General features: G+C 36.8%; 6 non-coding genes across 6 annotated transcripts; all 6 read left to right on the forward strand.

Annotated features, from left to right (window-relative positions):
* Positions 1–5,113: 5,113 nt before the first annotated feature.
* Positions 5,114–5,185, forward strand: TRNAC-GCA (transfer RNA cysteine (anticodon GCA)). Its single transcript has one exon. It is a non-coding gene; the product is annotated as a tRNA-Cys (tRNA).
* Positions 5,186–7,079: 1,894 nt separating this feature from the next.
* TRNAC-GCA (transfer RNA cysteine (anticodon GCA)) lies at positions 7,080–7,151 on the forward strand. The gene has a single exon. It is a non-coding gene; the product is annotated as a tRNA-Cys (tRNA).
* Positions 7,152–9,039: 1,888 nt separating this feature from the next.
* TRNAC-GCA (transfer RNA cysteine (anticodon GCA)) lies at positions 9,040–9,111 on the forward strand. The gene has a single exon. It is a non-coding gene; the product is annotated as a tRNA-Cys (tRNA).
* Positions 9,112–10,761: 1,650 nt separating this feature from the next.
* On the forward strand, positions 10,762–10,833 carry TRNAC-GCA (transfer RNA cysteine (anticodon GCA)). Its single transcript has one exon. It is a non-coding gene; the product is annotated as a tRNA-Cys (tRNA).
* A 3,822-nt stretch (positions 10,834–14,655) lies between these two features.
* On the forward strand, positions 14,656–14,727 carry TRNAC-GCA (transfer RNA cysteine (anticodon GCA)). The gene has a single exon. It is a non-coding gene; the product is annotated as a tRNA-Cys (tRNA).
* A 1,643-nt stretch (positions 14,728–16,370) lies between these two features.
* On the forward strand, positions 16,371–16,442 carry TRNAC-GCA (transfer RNA cysteine (anticodon GCA)). Its single transcript has one exon. It is a non-coding gene; the product is annotated as a tRNA-Cys (tRNA).
* Positions 16,443–23,986: the final 7,544 nt, after the last annotated feature.

The raw sequence follows: 23,986 nt of genomic DNA on the forward strand, positions 1-23,986 counted from the left end.
ATGGAATATTTTTCGATTATCTGGAATTTAATTCCACATGAGTATTTTCATCACATTCAGTCAGTCACTCTGTCTCTGTTTTTGACTTATTCGACCAAAACCGCTGTGTCTATCTGGCTGAAATTTAGGAGCAACATTCCTCTCCTGATGTCTGGTAACAGGGATTGCAAACCTCGCTCCCGTCACGTGACATTAAGTCGGTCAAAATGGCCGACACAGTAAATTTCTTCAAAAATCTTCTTCTCCAGATCCACCTGTCAGAATATTACCAAATTTGGGATAAAATATGAGGAAAGGGTCCTGATGTTAAATTGTGGAGGCCAGGCCGATCAAATGAATGGGAATGTGTGAAAATGGTGGTCACACAAATTCCTTCAAAAATCTTCTTCTCCTGATCCACTGGTCAGAATGCCACCAAATTTGGGTTACAACATGAGGACAAGGTATAGATGTTAAATTGCCAAAGTCATGCAAATCAATTAATGGAAAATGTGTCAAAATGGCCGACATCATCAATTTTTGGGAGAATTCGCACAAATTCCTCAAAAAAAAACTTCCTCTCAAGACCTCCAAATGAGAATGCCACCAAATTTGGGTTATAACATTCGGACAGGGCCCAGATAAGCTGCAGGTCCAGTGGTCTTATTTTTGTCTTCAGTTATGGAATCAGAGTGTGACAGTTGTGGGTGTGTTTGCAAATGTCTGGTCCATTCACTTCCATTGATCTGAAACTTATCCCCCATGAAGGGAACATGAAATATCGAGTTTGACAGCTGTGGGGCTGTTTGCAAATGTCTGGTATATTCACTTTTCTCATTTTCGTGAATCACAAAAACATTATCCAACACTTATTTTTGTTTCGATAAAGTTAGAATTATTCTGATACTCATTCGTCCAAAAAGGAAACAGGAATAATAAATATGGAGTTGACAGCTGTGGAGATAAAAAAAAATTTGAATATCAAACCACAAACCTTGCAATGATACTGATTTTGCATCAACAAATAATCATGAGAATGAACTTTCAGGAACTGAAAAGGGAGAAGAGTGTCAAACTATTAATTTGTAATTGGTCACTGGCTTTGGCATCAATGCATTTAATTCATTGTCGACCATCAGTTTAAAAAAGCCACAAGTATGAAACAAACAGATTCAAATGGAACACGTCACCACCATGAGAACATTTAAATTCCATCAGATATGGCAACAGTCGGGAATTGGTGCTCCCAGCTTACAGCCATGATGGCAGAAGACGTCATTTTCCTTTTTGCTGTCTTCATCCATCCCATTTGGAATTCTGTCTGGGAACGGGAAACTTGTGAGTTGTGATTGAAGTGGAAGAAAGCATCCGTTGAAAAAGCAAAAGCAAACTGAAGAAAAGAAAGGACAAACTGATTAATTAATCAACGGCTTGTTAACCTTTTTCATCATGAGGGGACATAGCTCAGTGTTAGAGCATTTGAGTGCAGTTCAAAATGTCCTCAGTTCGAATCTGAGTGTCCCCTTCAGTAGGATCTTTTTTGATGATTATCTTTTCACTCAATTCAACAACTTGAAAGGAGAAATTGTTTGTTTTGTTATGTCATTTTGTGTTGTCTTGATTGAACATCTCAAATAAATATTGAAAGAATATGTATAAAAGGAATGCCAAGGTTGTTTTCCATTTCCAAATGATGGAGAAATAAATCATAATTATATAAACGATGAAAGGACTCTTTTCATGACAAACAGACAATTATTATGCTGTGAAAACATCGTCATATTTCGAAATCAAAAGTTTCATTTCTTCATCTAAAATGTCAATAATTTATTGCAAACACATCAGCATTAAAATAGACTGCAATTAATTATGAGAACCGATAATTTCTGAATGACAAGAAGGAAGAAGTGAATGACAAAACACGACAGACGAGGGCGCTGATTGAAAGATTTTCTTTGCAGTTTGAGAAGTTCTGCCTCAAAAACCCATTTACAATGTAATATATTTTGATTATCTGGAATTTAATTCAACATCAGGTATTGTCATCATGAACCGTCCATCCGTCTCTTTTTTGACTTCTCCGGGCAAACCTTTGGGTCCATCCAGCTGAAATTTGGCAGCAACGTTCCTCTCGTGACTGGTAACAGGGATTAAAAACCTCGTTTCGGTCACCCGGCTTGAAGAAGGTCAAAATGGCTGACAATGCAAATTTCTTCAAAAATGTTCTTCTCCAGATCCACCACTCATAATTGCACCACATTTTGGTTACAACCTAATGCCAGGGTGAGAATGTTCAATGACGAAAGTCATGTCGACCAAGTGACGGAATTGTGTCAAAATTGCACATATTTTCAATGTTTGGGAGAATTGCATAAATTCCTTTTAAAAACCTTCCTCTCCAGACCCACCAGGTATGCCACTAAATTTGGATTCTTTCAGGAGGCCAGGGACCAGATAAACTGCAGGTCCAGTGGTCTTATTTTTATCTTTACATATGGAAACAGAGTGTGACAGCTGTTGATGTGTTTACAAATGTCTGGAAAATTCACTTTTCTCGTTTTTGTTAATCAGAAAAAAATTGTCCAACACATATTTTTGTTTCGATAAAGTTAGAATTGTTCTGAAATTCAATCGCCCAGAAAGGGAACAGGAACATAAATATGGAGTTTGAGAGCTGTGGAGATAAAATATTGAATATCAAACCACAAAGCTTGAAATGACACTGATTTAACATCAATGAATAATCATGAGAATGCACTTTGAGGAACAGAAAAGGAAGAAGAGTATCCAACTATTAATTTGTAATTGGTCATGGGGTTTCGCACGAATGCAATTATTTTATGATGGACCATTGGTCCAAAAATCACACGTATGAAACAAACAGTTTCAAATGGAACGCGTCACCGCCATGAGAACATTTAAATTCCATCAGATGTGACAATAATTGGGAATTGGTGCTCCCAGTTTGTTGGCTTGATAAGAGAAGACGCCATTTTCCTTTTTGCCATCTCCATCCCACCCCATTTATAATCTCATGTGGTCACGGACAACTTGTGGGTTGTGAGTGAAGTGGAAGAAAGAAACCACTGAAAAAGGGAAAGCAAACTGAAGAAAAGAAAGGAGAAACTGATTAATTTATCAAAGACTTGTTCATCTTTGTCATCATGAGGGGATATAGCTCAGTGGTAGAGCATTTGAGTGCAGTTCAAAATGTCCTCAGTTTAAATCTGAGTGTCCCCTTTATTTAACGCTTTTTTGATGATAATTTTTTTTCATTAAAAACAACAATTTGAAAGGAGGAATTATTCGGTCTGTGATGAGAGTTTTCAATGTCTTTGTTGAACACCTCAAATAAATATTAAAAGAATGTGAGGAAAAGGAATTTCAAGGTTGCTTTGTTATTTCGAAATGATTGTTTCACAAATTGTACAAACATGATAAAATGATTCTTATCAAGAAAAATGTACAATTATTATAATGAGAAAACAACATTATATTTCTCATTGGAGGTTTTATTTCTTTATGTAAAATGTCAATCACACATTGCCAGCACGTCAGCATGAAAGAAGACTGCAATTAATTCAGAAACAACAAAGATTTCTGATTGATGAGGAAGGAGAAGAGAACTAAAAAACACGACAGAGGAGGGAGCTGATTGAAAGATTTTTTTGGAATTTTAGAAATTTCTGTCTCAAAAACCCATTTACAATGGAATATTTTTCGATAATCTGGAATTTAATTCCACATGAGTATTTTCATCACATTCAGTCAGTCAATCTGTCTGTTTTTGACTTATTCCGCCAAAGCGCTGTGTCTATTCGGCTGAAATTTAGCAGCAACATTCGTCTCCTGATGTCTGGTAACAGGGATTGCAAACCTCGTTCCCGTCACGTGACAATAAGTCGGTAAAAATGGCCAACACAATCAATTTCTTCAAAAATCTTCTTCTCCATGACACACCAGTCAGAATATTACCAACTGTGGGAAACAACACGAGGAAAGGGTCTTGATGTTAAATTGCGGAGGCCAGTCCGATCAAATGAATGGGAGTGTCTGAATATCTCGGTCATGCAAATTCCTTCAAAAAATCTTCTCCTGATCCACTTGTCAGAATGCCACCAAATTTGGGTTACAACATGAGGACAGGGTATGGATGTTAAATTGCCAAAGTCATGCAAATCAATTAATGGAAAATGTGTCAAAATGGCCGACATCATCAATTTTTGGGAGAAATCGCACAAATTCCTCAAAAAAAAACTTCCTCTCAAGACCTCCAAATGAGAATGCCACCAAATTTGGGTTATAACTTTAGGACAGGGCCCAGATAAGCTGCAGGTCCAGTGGTCTTATTTTTGTCTTCTGTTTTGGAAACAGAGTGTGACAGCTGTGGGTGTATTTGCAAATGTCTGGTCCATTCACTTCTATTGATCTGAAACTTCTCCCCCATAAAGGGAACATTAAATATCGAGTTTGACAGCTGTAGGGCTGTTTGCAAATGTCTGGATTATTCACTTTTCTCATTTTCGTGAATCACAAAAACATTATCCAACACTTATTTTTGTTTCGATAAAGTTAAAATTATTCTGATACTCATTCATCCAAAAAGGAAACAGGAATAATAAATATGGAGTTGACAGGTGTGGAGATAAAAAAAATTGAATACCAAACCACAAACCTTGCAATGATACTGATTTTTCATCAACAAATAATCATGAGAATGCACTTTCAGGAACTGAAAAGGGAGAAGAGTGTCCAACTATTAATTTGTAATTGGTCACTGGCTTTGGTATCAAAGCATTTTATTCATTGTCGACCATCAGTGGAAAAAAGCCACAAGTATGAAACAAACAGATTCAAATGGAACACGTCACCACAATGAGAACATTTAAATTCCATCAGATGGAGCAATAATTGGGAATTGGTGCTCCCAGTTTGTTGGCTTGATAAGAGAAGACGCCATTTTCCTTTTTGCCATCTCCATCCCACCCCATTTATAATCTCATGTGGGCACAGAAAACTTGTGGGTTGTGAGTGAAGTGGAAGAAAGAAACCACTGAAAAAGGGAAAGCAAACTGAAGAAAAGAAAGGAAAACTGATTAATTTATCAAAGACTTGTTCATCTTTTTCATCATGAGGGGATATAGCTCAGTGGTAGAGCATTTGAGTGCAGTTCAAAATGTCCTCAGTTCAAATCTGAGTGTCCCCTTCATTTAACACTTTTTTGATGATAATTTTTTCATGAATAACAACAATTTGAAAGGAGGAATTATTCGGTCTGTGATGAGAGTTTTCATTGTCTTTGTTGAACACCTCAAATAAATATTAAAAGAATGTGAGGAAAAGGAATTTCAAGGTTGCTTTGCATTTCGAAATGATTATTCAACAAATTGTGCAAACATGATTAAAGGAATCTTATCAAGAAAAATGTACAATTATTATACTGAGTAAACAACATTATATTTCTCACTGGAGGTTTTATTTCTTTATCCAAAATGTCAATCACACATTGCCAGCACGTCAGCATGAAAGTAGACTGCAATTAATTCAGAAACAACAAAGCTTTCTGAATGATGAGGAAGGAGAAGAGAACTAAAAAAAACGACAGAGGAGGGAGCTGATTGAAAGATTTTTTTGGAATTTGAGAAACTTCTCTCTCAAAAATCCATTTACAATGGAATATTTTTCGATTATCTGGAATTTAATTCCACATGAGTATTTTCATCACATTCAGTCAGTCACTCTGTCTCTGTTTTTGACTTATTCGACCAAAACCGCTGTGTCTATCTGGCTGAAATTTAGGAGCAACATTCCTCTCCTGATGTCTGGTAACAGGGATTGCAAACCTCGCTCCCGTCACGTGACATTAAGTCGGTCAAAATGGCCGACACAGTAAATTTCTTCAAAAATCTTCTTCTCCAGATCCACCTGTCAGAATATTACCAAATTTGGGATAAAATATGAGGAAAGGGTCCTGATGTTAAATTGTGGAGGCCAGGCCGATCAAATGCCTGGGAGTGTGTGAAAATGTAGGTCACACAAATTCCTTCAAAAATTCTTCTCCTGATCCATTGGTCAGAATGCTACCAAATTTGGGTTACAACATGAGGACAGGGTATGGATGTTAAATTGCCAAAGTCATGCAAATCAATTAATGGAAAATGTGTCAAAATGGCCGACATCATCAATTTTTGGGAGAAATCGCCCAAATTCCTCAAAAAAAAACTTCCTCTCAAGACCTCCAAATGAGAATGCCACCAAATTTGGGTTATAACATTAGGACAGGGCCCAGATAAGCTGCAGGTCCAGTGTTCTTATTTTTGTCTTCAGTTATGGAAACAGAGTGTGACAGCTGTGGGTGTATTTGCAAATGTCTGGTCCATTCACTTCCATTGATCTGAAACTTATCCCCCATGAAGGGAACATTAAATATCGAGTTTGACAGCTGTAGGGCTGTTTGCACATGTCTGGTATATTCACTTTTCTCATTTTCGTGAATTACAAAAACATTATCCAACACTTATTTTTGTTTCGATAAAGTTAGAATTATTCTGATACTCATTCATCCAAAAAGGAAACAGGAATAATAAATATGGAGTTGACAGTGGTGGAGATTAAAAAAAATTGAATACCAAACCACAAACCTTGCAATGATACTGATTTTGCATCAATAAATAATCATGAGAATGAACTTTCAGGAACTGAAAAGGGAGAAGAGTGTCCAACTATTAATTTGTAATTGGTCACTGGCTTTGGCATCAATGCATTTAATTTATTGTCGACCATTGGTGTAAAAAAGCCACAAGTATGAAACAAACAGATTCAAATGGAACACGTCACCACCATGAGAACATTTAAATTCCATCAGATATGGCAACAATCGGGAATTGGTGCTCCCAGATTACAGCCATGATGGCAGAAAACGTCATTTTCCTTTTTGCTGTCTTCATCCATCCCATTTGGAATTCTGTCTGGGAACGGGCAACTTGTGAGTTGTGATTGAAGTGGAAGAAAGCATCCGTTGAAAAAGCAAAAGCAAACTGAAGAAAAGAAAGGACAAACTGATTAATTTATCAACGGCTTGTTAACCTTTTTCATCATGAGGGGATATAGCTCAGTGGTAGAGCATTTGAGTGCAGTTCAAAATGTCCTCAGTTCGAATCTGAGTGTCCCCTTCATTTAACACTTTTTTGATGATAATTTTTTTCATTAAAAACAACAATTTGAAAGGAGGAATTATTCGGTCTGTGATGAGAGTTTTCAATGTCTTTGTTGAACACCTCAAATGAATATTAAAAGAATGTGAGGAAAAGGAATTTCAAGGTTGCTTTGCATTTCGAAATGATTGTTTAACAAATTGTACAAACATGATATAATGATTCTTATCAAGAAAAATGTACAATTATTACAATGAGAAAACAACAGTATATTTCTCATTGGAGGTTTTATTTCTTTTTCTAAAATGTCAATCACACATTGCCAGCACATCAGCATTAAAATAGACTGCAATTTCTTCAGAAAAACAAAGATTTCTGAATGATGAGGAAGGAGAAGAGAACTAAAAAAAACGACAAAGGAGGGAGCTGATTGAAAGATTTTTTGGAATTTTGGAAACTTCTGTGTCAAAAACCCATTTACAATGGAATATTTTTCGATTATCTGGAATTTAATTCCACATGAGGTATTTTCATCACATTCAGTCAGTCAATCTGTCTGTTTTTGACTTATTCGGCCAAAGCGCTGTGTCTATTCAGCTGAAATTTAGCAGCAGCATTCGTCTCCTGATGTCTGGTAACAGGGATTGCAAACCTCGTTCCCGTCACGTGACAATAAGTCGGTCAAAATGGCCAACACAATCAATTTCTTCAAAAATCTTCTTCTCCATGACACACCAGTCAGAATATTACCAACTTTGGGAAACAACACGAGGAAAGGGTCTTGATGTTAAATTGCGGAGGCCAGTCCGATCAAATGAATGGGAGTGTCTGAATCTGTCGGTCACGCAAATTCCTTCAAAAAATCTTCTCCTGATCCACTGGTCAGAATGCCACCAAATTTGGGTTACAACATGAGGACAGGGTATGGATGTTAAATTGCCAAAATCATGCAAATAAATTAATGGAAAAAGTGTCAAAATGGCCGACATCATCATTTTTGGGAGAAATCAGACAAATTCCTCAAAAAAAACTTCCTCTCAAGACCTGCAAATGAGAATGCCACCAAATTTGGGTTATAACATTAGGACATGGCCAAGATGAGCTGCAGTTCCAGTGGTCTTATTTTTGTCTTCAGTTATGGAAACAGAGTGTGACAGTTGTGAGTGTATTTGCAAATGTCTGGTCCAATCACTTCCATTGATCTGAAACTTATCCCCCATAAAGGGAACATTAAATATCGAGTTTGACAGCTGTTGTGGAATTTGCAAATGTCTGGTATATTCACCTTTCTCATTTTCGTGAATCAGAAAAACATTATCCAACACTTATTTTTGTTTCGATAAAGTTAGAATTATTCTGATACTCATTCGTCTAAAAAGGAAACAGGAATAATAAATATGGAGTTGACAGCTGTGGAGATAAAAAAAATTGAATATCAAACCACAAACCTTGCAATGATACTGATTTTACATCAATAAATAATCATGAGAATGAACTTTCAGGAACTGAAAAGGGAGAAGAGTATCCAACTATTAATTTGTAATTGGTCACTGGCTTTTGCAACAATGCATTTAATTCATTGTCGACCATCAGTGTGAAAAAGCCACAAGTATGAAACAAACAGATTCAAATGGAACACGTCACCACCATGAGAACATTTAAATTCCATCAGATATGGCAACAATCGGGAATTGGTGCTCCCAGCTTACAGCCATGATGGCAGAATGACGTCATTTTCCTTTTTGCTGTCTTCATCCATCCCATTTGGAATCCTGTGGGCACGCGCAACTTGTGAGTTGTGATTGAAGTGGAAGAAAGCATCCTTTGAAAAAGCAAAAGCAAACTGAAGAAAAGAAAGGACAAACTGATTAATTTATCGAAGGCTTGTTAACCTTTTTCATCATGTGGGGATATAGCTCAGTGGTAGAGCATTTGAGTGCAGTTCAAAATATCCTCAGTTCAAATCTGAGTGTCCCCTTCAGTAGGATCTTTTTTGATGATTATCTTTTCACTCAATTCAACAACTTGAAAGGAGAAATTGTTTGGTTTGTGATGTCATCATGTGTTGTCTTTATTGAACATCTCAAATAAATATTGAAAGAATATGTATAAAAGGAATGCCAAGGTTGTTTTCCATTTCCAAATGATGGAGAAATAAATCATAATTATATAAACGATGAAAGGACTCTTATCATGACAAACAGACAATTATTTTGCTGTGAAAACATCGTCATATTTCGAAATCGAAAGTTTCATTTCTTGATCTAAAATGTCAATCATTCATTGCAAACACATCAGCATTAAAATAGACTGCAATTAATTAAGAGAAACCATAATTTCTGAATGACAAGAAGGAAGAAGTGAACGATAAACACGACAGACGAGGGAGCTGATTGAAAGATTTTCTTCGCAGTTTGAGAAGTTCTGCCTCAAAATCCCATTTACAATGTAATATTTTTCGATTATCTGGAATTTAATTAAACATCAGGTATTGTCATCATGCACCGTCCATCCGTCTCTTTTTTTGACTTCTCCGGGCAAACCGTTGGGTCTATCCGGCTGAAATTTGGCAGCAACGTTCCTCTCGTGACCGGTAACAGGGATTAAATATCTCGTTCCGGTCACCCGGCTTGAAGAAGGTCAAAATGGCTGACAAAGTAAATTTCTTCAAAAATGTTCTTCTCCAGATCCACCACTCAGAATTGTACCAAATTTTGGTTGCAACCTCATGCCAGGGTGAGAATGTTCAATGACGAAAGTCTTGCCGACCAAGTGACGGAATTGTGTCAAAATTGCACACATTTTCAATGTTTGTGAGAATTGCATAAATTCCTTTTAAAAACCTTCCTCTGCAGACCCACCAGGTATGCCACTAAATTTGGATTCTTACATGAGGCCAGGGCCCAGATAAGCTGCCGGTCCAGTGGTCTTATTTTTATCTTGAGATACGGAAACAGAGTGTGACAGCTGTTGATGTGTTTACAAATGTCTGGAAAATTCACTTTTCTCGTTTTTATTAATCAGAAAAACATTATTCAACACATATTTTTGTTTCGATAAAGTCAGCATTGTTCTGAAATTTAATCACCCAGAAAAGGAACAGGAACATAAATATGGAGTTTGACAGTTGTGGAGATACAAAAAAAAATATTGAATATCAAACCACAAAACTTACAATGACACTGATTTAACATCAATTAATAATCATGAGAATGCACTTTGAGGAACTGAAAAGGAAGAAGAGTATCCAACGATAAATTTGTAATTGGTCACGGGCTTTGGCACGAAGACAATTATTTTATTCTGGACCATTGGTACAAAAAATCACACGTATGAAACAAACAGTTTCAAATAGAACGCTTCACCGTCATGAGAACATTTAAATTCCATCAGATGAGGCAATAATTGGGAATTGGTGCTCCCAGCTTGTTGGCTTGACAACAGAAGACGCCATTTTCCTTTTTGTCATCTCCATCCCACCCCATTTATAATCTCATGTGGGCACGGACAACTTGTGGGTTGTGAGTGAAGTGGAAGAAAGAAACCACTGAAAAGGGGAAAGCAAACTGAAGAAAAGAAAGGAAAACTTATTAATTTATCAAAGACTTGTTCTTGTTTGTCATCATGAGGGGATATAGCTCAGTGGTAGAGCATTTGAGTGCAGTTCAAAATGTCCTCAGTTCAAATCTGAGTGTCCCCTTGATTTAACACTTTTTTGATGATAATTTTTTCACTAAAAACAACAATTTTAAAGGAGGAATTATTCGGTCTGTGATGAGAGTTTTCATTGTCTTTTTTGAACACTTCAAATATATATTAAAAGAATGTGAGGAAAAGGAATTTCAAGGATGCTTTGCATTTCGAAAGGATTGTTGAACAAATTGTACAAATATGATTAAAGGAATCTTCTCAACAAAAATGCACAATTATTATACTGAGAAAACAACATTGTATTTCTCATTGGAGGTTTTATATCTTTCTCTAAAATGTCAATCACATATCGCCAGCATGTCAGCATGAAAGTAGACTGCAATTACTTCAGAAACAACAAAGATTTCTGAATGATGAGGAAGGAGAAGAGAACTAAAAAAAACGACGGAGGAGGGAGCTGGTGGAAAGATTTTTTTTGTAATTTTGGAAACTTCTGTCTCGAAAACCCATTTACTATGGAATATTTTTCGATTATCTGGAATTTAATTCCACATGAGTATTTTCATCACGTGCACTCAGTCACTCTGTCCCTGTTTTGACTCATTCGGCCAAAGCGCTGTGTCTATCCGGCTGAAATTTGGCAGCAACGTTCCTCTCGTGATTGGTAACAAGGTTTAAAAACCTCGTTCCGGTCACGTGACATTAAGTCGGTCGAAATGTCCGACACAGTAAATTTCTTCAAAAATCTTCTTATCCAGATCCACCTGTCAGAATATTACCAACTTTGGGAAACAAAATGAGGAAAGGGTCCTGATGTTAAATTGTGGAGGCCAGGCCGATCAAATGACTGGGAGTGTGTGAAAATGGTGGTCACACAAATTCCTTCTAAAATCTTCTTTTCCTGATCCACTGGTCAGAATGCTTCCAAATTTGGGTTGCAGCATGAAGCCGGAGCATGGATGTTAAATTGCCAAAGCCATGCAAATCAATTGATGTGAAATGTGTCAAAACGGCCGACATCATCAATTTTTGGGAGAAATTGCATAAATTCCTGAACAAAACTTCCTCTCAAGACCTCCAAATGAGAATGCCACCAAATTTGGGTTATAACATTAGAACAGGGCCCAGATAAACTGCAGGTCCAGTGGTCTTATTTTTGTCTTCAGTTCTGGAAACAGAGTGTGACAGCTGTGGGTTTATTTACAAATGTCTGGTCTTTTCACTTCCATTGATCTGAAAATAATCCCCAATAAAGGGAACATTAAATATCGAGTTTGACAGCTGTAGAGGTATTTGCAAATGTCTGGTTTATTCACTTTTCTCATTTGTGTTAATCACAAAAACATTATCCAACACTTATTTTTGTTTCGATAAAGTCAGCATTATTCTGATAGTCATTCGTCTAAAAAGGAAACTGGAATAATAAATAATTGAATATCAAACAACAAACCTTACAATGATACTGATTTAACATCAATAAATAATCATGAGAATGAACTTTCAGGAACTGAAGAGGGAGAAGAGTATCCAACTATTAATTTGTAATTGGTCACTGGCTTTGGTATCAATACAATTTATTTTATTATGGACCAGAGGGATAAAAACGATGCATGCATGAAACAAAGTTTCAAATGACACACGTCTCATCCATTAGAATATTTAAATTGTCAGATTTGGCAAGAATCTGGAATTGGTTCTCCCAGCTTGCTGGCTTGACAACAGCAGACACCATTTTCCTTTTATCCATCTCCATCCTATCCCATTTATAATCTCATGTGGGCACGGACAACTTGTGGGTTGTGAGTGAAGTGGATGAAAGAAACCACTGAAAAAGGGAAAGCAAACTGAAGAAAAGAAAGGAGAAACTGATTAATTTATCAAAGACTTGTTCATGTTTGTCATCATGAGGGGATATAGCTCAGTGCTGGAGCATTTGAGTGCAGTTCAAAATGTCTTCAGTTCAAATCTGAGTGTCCCCTTCATTTCACACTTTTTTGATGATAATTTTATTCATTAAAAACAACAATTTGAAAGGAGGAATTATTCGGTCTGTGATGAGAGTTTTCATTGTCTTTGCTGAACACCTCAAATAAATATTGAAAGAATGTGAGGAAAAGGAATTTCAAGGTTGCTTTGCATTTCGAAATGATTATTTAACAAATTGTACAAACATGATAAAATGATTCTTATCAAGAAAAATGTACAATTATTATAATGAGAAAACAAGATTATATTTCTCATTGGAGGTTTTATTTCTTTATCGAAAATGTCAATCACACATTGCCAGCACGTCAGCATGAAAGTAGACTGCAATTACTTGAGAAAAACAAAGATTTCTGAATGATGAGGAAGGAGAAGAGAACTAAAAAAAACGACAGAGGAGGGAGCTGATTGAAAGATTTTTTTGGAATTTTAGAAACTTCTGTGTCAAAAACCCATTTTCAATGGAATATTTTAGATTATCTGGAATTTAATTCCACATGAGTATTTTCATCACATTCAGTCAGTCAATCTGTCTGTTTTTGACTTATTCTACCAAAACCGCTGTGTCTATCCACCTGAAATTTAGCAGCAACATTCGTCTCCTGATGTCTGGTAACAGGGATTGCAAACCTCGTTCCCGTCACGTGACATTAAGTCGGTCAAAATGGCCAACACAATCAATTTCTTCAAAAATCTTCTTCTCCAGACACACCAGTCAGAATATTACCAACTTTGGGAAACAACATGAGGAAAGGGTCCTGATGTTAAATTGTGGAGGCCAGGCCGATCAAATGAATGGGAGTGTCTGAATATGTCGGTCACGCAAATTCCTTCAAAAAATCTTCTCCTGATCCACTGGTCAGAATGCCACCAAATTTGGGTTACAACATGAGGACAGGGTATGGATGTTGAATTGCCAAAGTCATGCAAATCAATTCATGGAAAATGTGTCAAAATGGCCGACATCATCAATTTTTGGGAGAAATCGCACAAATTCCTCAAAAAAAAACTTCCTCTCAAGACCTCAAAATGAGAATGCCACCAAATTTGGTTTATAACATTCGGACAGGGCCCAGATAAGCTGCAGGTCCAGTGGTCTTATTTTTGTCTTCAGTCATGGAAACAGAGTGTGACAGCTGCGGGTGTATTTGCAAATGTCTGGTCCAATCACTTCCATTGATCTGAAACTTATCCCCCATAAGGGGATATTAAATATCGAGTTTGACAGCTGTTGTGGAATTTGCAAATGTCTGGTATATTCACTTTTCTCATTTTCGTGAATCACAAAAACATTATCCAACACTTATTTTTGTTTCGATAAAGTTGGAATTATTCTGATACTCATTCATCTAAAAAGGAAACAGGAATAATAAATATGGAGTTGACAGCTGTGGAGATAAAAAAAAAATTTGAATACCAAACCACAAACCTTGCAATGATACTGATTTTGCATCAATAAATAATCATGAGAATGCACTTTCAGGAACTGAAAAGGGAGAAGAGTGTCCAACTATTGATTTGTTATTGGTCACTGGCTTTGGTATCAATGCATTTAATTCATTGTCGACCATTGGTGTAAAAAAGCCACAAGTATGAAACAAAAAGATTCAAATGGAACACGTCACCACCATGAGAACATTTAAATTCCATCAGATATGGCAACAATCGGGAATTGGTGCTGCCAGATTACAGCCATGATGGCAGAAGACGTCATTTTCCTTTTTGCTGTCTTCATCCATCCCATTTGGAATCCTGTGTGGGAACGGGAAACTTGTGAGTTGTGATTGAAGTGGAAGAAAGCATCCGTTGAAAAAGCAAAAGCAAACTGAAGAAAAGAAAGGACAAACTGATTAATTAATCAACGGCTTGTTAACCTTTTTCATCATGAGGGGATATAGCTCAGTGGTAGAGCATTTGAGTGCAGTTCAAGATGTCCTCAGTTCGAATCTGAGTGTCCCCTTCAGTAGGATCTTTTTTGATGATTATCTTTTCACTCAATTCAACAACTTGAAAGGAGAAATTGTTTGGTTTGTGATGTCATTTTGTGTTGTCTTGATTGAACATCTCGAATAAATATTGAAAGAATATGTATAAAAGGAATGCCAAGGTTGTTTAACATTTCCAAATGATGGAGAAATAAATCATAATTATATAAACGATGAAAGGACTCTTATCATGACAAACAGACAATTATTATGCTGTGAAAACATCGTCATATTTCGAAATCAAAAGTTTCATTTCTTCATCTAAAATGTCAATAATTTATTGCAAACACATCAGCATTAAAATATATTGAAATTAATTAAGAGAACCGATAATTTCTGAATGACAAGAAGGAAGAAGTGAACGATAAAACACAAGAGACGAGGGAGTTGATTGAAAGATTTTCTTTGCATTTTGAGAAGTTCTGCCTCAAAAACCCATTTACAATGTAATATATTTTGATTATCTGGAATTTAATTAAACATCAGGTATTGTCATCATGAACCGTCCATCCGTCTCTTTTTTTACTTCTCCGGGCAAACCGTTGGGTCCATCCGGCTGAAATTTGGCAGCAACGTTCCTCTCGTGACTGGTAACAGGGATTAAAAACCTCGTTTCGGTCACCCAGCTTGAAGAAGGTCAAAATGGCTGACAAAGCAAATTTCTTCAAAAAATGTTCTTTTCCAGATCCACCACTCAGAATTGTATCACATTTGGGTTGCAACCTAATGCCAGGGTGAGAATGTTCAATGACGAAAGTCATGCCAACCAAGTGATGGAATTGTGTCAAAATTGCACACATTTTCAATGTTTGGGAGAATTGCATGAATTCCTTTTAAAAACCTTCCACTGCAGACCCACCAGGTATGCCACTAAATTTGGATTCTTTCATGGGGCCAGGGACGAGATAAACTGCAGGTCCAGTGGACTTATTTTTATCTTTACATATGGAAACAGAGTGTGACAGCTGTGGATGTGTTTACAAATGTCTGGAAAATTCACTTTTCTCGTTTTTGTTAATCAAAAAAAAATTGTCCAACACATATTTTTGTTTCGATAAAGTTAGAATTGTTCTGAAATTCAATCGCCCAGAAAGGGAACAGGAACATAAATATGGAGTTTGAGAGCTGTGGAGATAAAATATTGAATATCAAACCACAAAGCTTGAAATGACACTGATTTAACATCAATGAATAATCATGAGAATGCACTTTGAGGAACAGAAAATGAAGAAGAGGATCCAACTATTAATTTGTAATTTGTCACAGGGTTTCGCACGAATGCAATTATTTTATTATGGACCATTGGTCCAAAAATCACACGTATGAAACAAACAGTTTCAAATGGAACGCGTCACCGCCAGGAGAACATTTAAATTCCATCAGATGGAGCAATAATTGGGAATTGGTGCTCCCAGTTTGTTGGCTTGATAAGAGAAGACGCCATTTTCCTTTTTGCCTTCTCCATCCAACCCCATTTATAATCTCATGTGGTCACAGAAAACTTGTGGGTTGTGAGTGAAGTGGAAGAAAGAAACCACTGAAAAAGGGAAAGCAAACTGAAGAAAAGAAGGGAAAACTGATTAATTTATCAAAGCCTTGTTCATCTTTTTAATCATGAGGGGATATAGCTCAGTGGTAGAGCATTTGAGTGCAGTTCAAAATGTCCTCAGTTCAAATCTGAGTGTCCCCTTCATTTAACGCTTTTTTGATGATAATTTTTTCATGAAGAACAACAATTTGAAAGGAGGAATTATTCGGTCTGTGATGAGAGTTTTCATTGTCTTTGCTGAACACCTCAAATAAATATTAAAAGAATGTGAGGAAAAGGAATTTCAAGGTTGCTTTGCATTTCGAAATGATTATTCAACAAATTGTGCAAACATGATTAAAGGAATCTTATCAAGAAAAATGTACAATTATTATACTGAGTAAACAACATTATATTTCCAACTGGAGGTTTTATTTCTTTATCCAAAATGTCAATCACACATTGCCAGGACATCAGCATGAAAGTAGACTGCAATTAATTCAGAAACAACAAAGATTTCTGAATGATGAGGAAGGAGAAGAGAACTAAAAAATACGACAGAGGAGGGAGCTGATTGAAAGATTTTTTTGGAATTTGAGAAACTTCTCTCTTAAAAATCCATTTACAATGGAATATTTTTCGATTATCTGGAATTTAATTCCACATGAGTATTTTCATCACATTCAGTCAGTCACTCTGTCTCTGTTTTTGACTTATTCGACCAAAACCGCTGTGTCTATCTGGCTGAAATTTAGCAGCAACATTCCTCTCCTGATGTCTGGTAACAGGGATTGCAAACCTCGCTCCCGTCACGTGACATTAAATCGGTCAAAATTGCCGACACAGTAAATTTCTTCAAAAATCTTCTTCTCCAGATCCACCTGTCAGAATATTACCAACTTTGGGATATGAAATGAGGAAAGGGTCCTGATGTTAAATTGCGGAGGCCAGGCCGATCAAATGACTGGGAGTGTGTGAAAATGTAGGTCACACAAATTCCTTCAAAAATTCTTCTCCTGATCCATTGGTCAGAATGCTACCAAATTTGGGTTACAACATGAGGCTGGGGTATGGATGTTTAATTGCCAAAGTCATACAAATCAATTAATGGAAAATGTGTCAAAATGGCCGACATCATCAATTTATGGGAGAAATCGCACGAATTCCTCATAAAAAAAAACTTCCTCTCAAGACCTCCAAATGAGAATACCACCAAATTTGGGTTATAACATTAGGACAGGGCCCAGATAAGCGACAGGTCCAGTGGTCTTATTTTTATCTTCAGATATGGAAACAGAGCGTGACAGATGTGGATGTGTTTGCCAATGTCTGGAAAATTCACTTTTCTCGTTTTTATTCATCAGAAAAACCTTATTCAACATATATTTTTATTTCGATAAAGTTAGAATTGTTCTGAAATTTCATCGCCCAGAAAGGGAACAGGAACATGAATAAGGAGTTTCACAGCTGTGGAGAGAAAAAAAATTGAATATCAAACCACAAAGCTTGCAATGACACTGATTTAACATCAATGAATAATCATGAGAATGAACTTTGAGGAACTGAAAAAGGAAGAAGAATTTCAAACTATAAATTTGTATTTGGTCACTTGCTTTGGCACGAATACAATTATTTTATTATGGACCATTGTTTCAAAAAATCAGACGTCTGAAACAAACAGTTTCCAATGTAACATGTCACCACCATAAGAACATTTAAATTCGATCACATGTGGCAATAATTTGGAATTGGTACTCCCAGCTTGCTGGCTTGACAACAGAAGACGCCATTTTCCTTTTTGCCATCTCCAGCCCACCCCATTTAGAATCTCACGAGACAGTACCCGCCCGTAGGGCGGGGAGGGAATGAAGGGAGGGAATGAAGGGAGGGAATGGAAAGGCAGTGTTAGGGTTAGTGTTAGGGTTAGGGTTAGGGTTAGGGTTGGGGTTGGGGTTGGGGTTGGGGTTAGGGTTAGGGTTAGGGTTAGGGTTCGCTGTTAGGGTTAGGGTTAGGGTTCGATAACCCTAACCCTCACCCTAACCCCAACAGCTTAGGTATCTTATTGTATCCAACGGTTTGGCCGTCTATAAAGGACAAACAAACATGAAAAATTGATGTTTTAGTCAATTTATGACGTCATAACTCGAAAACCAGAAGTCGGAAGTGAATGATGTAAATCAACTGTGTCATTTAATTTTGATTATCTGTTGAATGGCATTGGTCCCGTCTCAATCGGATGAAATTGACTCGGTGACCATGACACCTTGTCCCCGTGACCTTCAACCTTGAACTTGACCCACCCATGTCTGTTCTCATGACCCAAGGATCACTCATGCCAAGTTACATCTCATTCCATCCAATGGTTCGGCCGCCTATAAAGGACGAACAAACATACATACAAACATATTCTGTTTTTAGTATCGTATACGAGCAAAGTTCCCGCCCATGGGTGGGTACAGTTATCTGTTGAATGGCGTTGGTCCCGTCTCAATCGGATGAAATTGAGAAATTGACATTATCTGGTGACCTTGACCCCGTGACCTTTGACCTTGACCTTGACCTTGATCCCCTTATGTCCGTTCTCAAGGATCACATATGCCAAGTTTCATCTCATTCTATCCAACGGTTTGGCTGTCTATAAAGGACAAACCAACATGAAAAATTGACGTTTTAGTCAATTTATGACGTCATAACTCGAAACCGGAAGTCTGAAGTGAATGTCGTCAATCAACTGTGTCATTTAATTTTGATTATCCGTCGAATTGCATTGGTCCCGTCTCGATCGGATGAAATTGACACGATGACCTTGACCCCTTGACCCCGTGACCTTTGACCTTGAATTTGACCCCCCCCCCCTATGTCCGTTCTCATGTCCCAAGGATCACTCATGCCAAGTTTCATCTCATTCCATCCAACGGTTCGGCCGCCTATAAAGGACGAACAAACATACATACAAACATATTCTGTTTTTTTTTAGAATTGTCAATGTGGTCACGGACAACTTGTGGGTTGTGAGTGAAGGGGAAGAAAGAAACCACTGAAAAAGGGAAAGCAAACTGAAGAAAAGAAAGGAGAAACTGATTAATTTATCAAAGACTTGTTCATCATTGTCATCATGAGGGGATATAGCTCAGTGGTAGAGCATTTGAGTGCAGTTCAAAATGTCCTCAGATCAAATCTGAGTGTCCCCTTCATTTAACACTTTTTTGATGATAATTTTTTTTCGCGAAAAACAACAATTTGAAAGGAGGAATTATTCGGTCTGTGATGAGAGTTTTCATTGTCTTTGTTGAACACCTCAAATAAATATTGAAATAATGTGAGGAAAAGGAATTTCAAGATTGCTTTGCATTTCGAAATGATTGTTGAACAAATTGTACAAACATGATTAAAGGAATCTTATCAAGACAAATATACAATTATTATACTGAGAAAACAACATTATATTTCTAATTGGAGGTATTATTTCTGAATCTGAAATGTCAATCACACATTGCCAGCACATCAACATGAAAGTTACTGCAATTACTTCAGAAAAACAAAGATTTCTGAATGATGAGGAAGGAGAAGAGAACTAAAAAAAACGACAGAGGAGGGAGCTGATTGAAAGATTTTTTGGAATTGTCGAAACTTCTGTCTCAAAAACCCATTTACAATGGAATATTTTTTGATTATCTGTAATTTAATTCCACATGAGGTATTTTCATCACATGCAGTCAGTCCTTCTATTTCTGTTTTTGACTCATTCTGCCAAACCGCTGGGTCTCTCAGGCTGATATTGAGCAGAAACGTTCCTCTCCTGGAAGCTGGGAACAGGGATTGCAAACCTCGTTCCGGTCACGTGACATGAAGTCGGTCAAAATGGCCGACACAGTAAATTTCTTCAAAAATCTTCTTCTCCAGACAAACCTGTCAGAATATTACCAAATTTGGGATAAAATATGAGGAAATGGTCCTGATGTTAAATTGCAGAAACTAGGATGATCAAATGACTGGGAGTGTGTGAAAATGGTGGTCACACAAATTCCTTCTAAAATCTTCTTCTCCTGATCCACAGGTCAGAATGCTCCCAAATTTGGGTTACAACATGAGGCCGGGATATGGATATTAATTTGCAAAAATCATGCAAATCAATTGATGTAAAATATGTCAAAATGGCCGACATCGTCAATATTTGTTGGAAATCGCACAAATTCCTCAAGTAAACTTCTTCTCAAGACCTCCAAATGAGAATGCCACCAAATTTGGGTTATAACATTAGGACAAGGCCTAGATAAGCTGCAGGGCCATGTGGTCTTATTTTTGTCTTCAGTTGGGAAACAAAGTGTGACAGCTGTGGTTGTATTTGCAAAAGCCTGCTCCATTCACTTCCATTGATCTGAAACTTATCCCCCATAAAGGGAACATGAAATATCGAGTTTGACAGCTGTTGTTGTATTTGCAAATGTCTGGTTTATTCACTTTTCTCATTTTTGTGAATCACAAAAACATTAGCCAACACTTCTTTTTGTTTCGATAAAGTTAGAATTATTCTGATACTCAATCGTCCAAAAAGGAAAGAGGAATAATAGATATGGAGTTTGACAGTTGTGGAGATCAAAAAAATTGAATATCAAACGACAAAGCTTGCAATGATACTGATTTTACATCACTAAATAATCATGAGAATGAACTTTCAGGAACTGAAAAGGGAGAAGAGTGTCCAACTATTCATTTGTAATTGGTCACTGGCTTTGGCAACAATGCATTTAATTCATTGCCGACCATCAGTGTAAAAAAGCCACAAGTTTGAAACAAACAGATTCAAATGGAACATGTCACCACCATGAGAACATGTAAATTCCATCAGATATGGCAATAATCGGGAATTGGTGCTCCCAGCTTACAGCCATGATGGCAGAAAACAACATTTTCCTTTTTGCTGTCTTCATCCATCCCATTTGGAATCCTGTGTGGGCACGGGCAACTTGTGAGTTGTGAGTGAAGTGGAAGAAAGCAAAAGCAAACTGAAGAAAAGAAAGGACAAACTGATTACTTTATTAAAAGCTTTTCATAATTCACATCATGAGGGGATATAGCTCAGTGGTAGAGCATTTGAGTGCAGTTCGAAATGTCCTCAGTTCAAATCTGAGTGTCCCCTTTTGTAGGATCTTTTTTGATGATTATCTTTTCACTAAATTCAATAACTTGAAAGGAGGAATTATTTGGTTTGTGATGTAATTTTGTTTTGTCGTTATTGAACACCTCAAATAAATATTGAAAGAATTTGTACAAAAGGAATGCCAAGGTTGTTTTCCATTTCTAAATGAGGGAGAAATAGATCATAATTATATGAACGATTAAAGGACTCTTATCATGAGAAACAGACAATTATTTTGCTGTGAAAACATCGTCATATTTCGAAATGAAAAGTTTCATTTCTTGATCTAAAATGTCAATCATTTATTGCAAACAGATCAGCATTAAAATAGACTGCAATTAATTTTGAAAAACCCTTATTTCTGAATTACAAGAAGGAAGAAGTGAACGATAAAACACGACAGACGAGGGAGCTGATTGAAAGATTTTCTTTGCAGTTTGAGAAGTTCTGCCTCAAAAACCCATTTACAATGTAATATATTTTGATAATTTGGAATTTAATTCAACATCAGGGATTGTCATCATGAACCGTCCATCCGTCTCTTTTTTACTTCTCCGGGCAAACCGTTGGGTCCATCCGGCTGAAATTTGGCAGCAACGTTCCTCGCGTGATTGGTAACAGGGCTTGAAAACCTCGTTCCGGTCACGTGGTTTCAGTCGGTCAAAATGGCTGACAAAGCAAATTTCTTCAAAAATGTTCTTCTCCAGACCCACCACTCAGAATTGTACCACATTTTGGTTACAACCTAATGCCAGGGTGAGAATGTTCAATGACGAAAGTCATGCCGACCAAGTGACGGAATTGTGTCAAAATGACACACATTTTCAATGTTTGGGAGAATTGCATAAATTCCTTTTAAAAACCTTCCTCTCCAGACTCACGAGGTATGCAACTAAATTTGGCTTTTAACAGGAGGCCAGGGACCAGAGAAGCTGGAGGTCCAGTGGTCTTATTTTTATCTTTACATATGGAAACAGAGTGTGACAGCTGTTGATGTGTTTACAAATGTCTGGAAAATTAACTTTTCTCGTTTTTGTTAATCAGAAAAACACATTATCCAACACATATTTTTGTTTCGATCAAGTTAGAATTGTTCTGAAATTCAATGACTTCCCAGAAAGGGAACAGGAACATAAATATGGAGTTTGAGAGCTGTGGAGATAAAATATTGAATATCAAATCATAAAGCTTGCAATGACACTGATTTAACATCAATGAATAATTTTGAGAATGCACTTTGAGGAACTGAAAAGGAAGAAGAGTATGCAACTATTAATTTGTAATTTGTCACGGGCTTTGGCACGAATACAATTATTTTGTCATGGACCATTGGTAAAAAAAATCACACGTATGAAACAAACAGTTTCAAATGGAATGCGTCACCGCCATGAGAACATTTAAATTCCATCAGATGGAGCAATAATTGGGAATTGGTGCTCCCAGTTTGTTGGCTTGACAACAGAAGACGCCATTTTCCTTTTTGCCTTCTCCATCCCACCCCATTAATAATCTCATGTGGGCACGGACAACTTGTGGGTTGTGAGTGAAGTGGAAGAAAGAAACCACTGAAAAAGGGAAAGCAAATTGAAGAAAAGAAAGGAGAAACTGATTAATTTATCAAAGGCTTGTTCATGTTTGTTATTATGAGGTGATATAGCTCAGTGGTGGAGCATTTGAGTGCAGTTCAAAATGTCCTCAGTTTGAATCAGAGTGTCCCCTTCAGTAAGATCTTTTTTGATGATTATCTTTTCACAACATTCAACAACTTGAAAGGAGGAATTATTCGGTTTGTGATGTAATTTTGTGTTGTCTTTATTGAACATCTCAAATAAATATTGATAGAATATGTATAAAAGGAATGCCAAGGTTGTTTTCCATTTCCAAATGATGGAGAAATAAATCATAATTATATAAACGATGAAAGGACTCTTATCATGACAACAGACAATAATTATGCTGTGAAAACATCGTCATATTTCGAAATGAAAAATTTCATTTCTTGATCTAAAATGTCAATAATTTATTGCAAACACATCAGCATTAAAATAGACTGCAATTAATTAAGAGAACCAATAATTTCTGAAGGACAAGAAGGAAGAAGTGAACGATAAAACACGACAGACGAGGGAGCTGATTGAAAGATTTTCTTTGCAGTTTGAGAAGTTCTGCCTCAAAAACCCATTTGCAATGTAATATATTTTGATTATCTGGAATTTAATTAAACATCAGGTATTGTCATCATGCACCGTCCAACCGTTTCTTTTTTGACTTCTCCGGGCAAACTGTTGGGTCTATCCGGCTGAAATTTGGCAGCAACGTTCCTCTCGTGATTGGTAACAGGGATTAAAAATCTCGTTCCGGTCACGTGGTTTCAGTCGGTCAAAATGGCTGACAAAGCAAATTTCTTCAAAAATGTTCTTCTCCAGATCCACCACTCATAATTGCACCACATTTGGGTTACAACCTAATGCCAGGGTGAGAATGTTCAATGACGAAAGTCATGCCGACCAAGTGACGGAATTGTGTCAAAATTGCACACATTTTCAATGTTTGGGAGAATTGCATA

Source organism: Eptatretus burgeri, chromosome 6 (genome assembly GCF_056783735.1).
Source record: "Eptatretus burgeri isolate ZD-2024b chromosome 6, Ebu_testis_v1, whole genome shotgun sequence".
Lineage (NCBI taxonomy): Eukaryota > Metazoa > Chordata > Myxini > Myxiniformes > Myxinidae > Eptatretus > Eptatretus burgeri.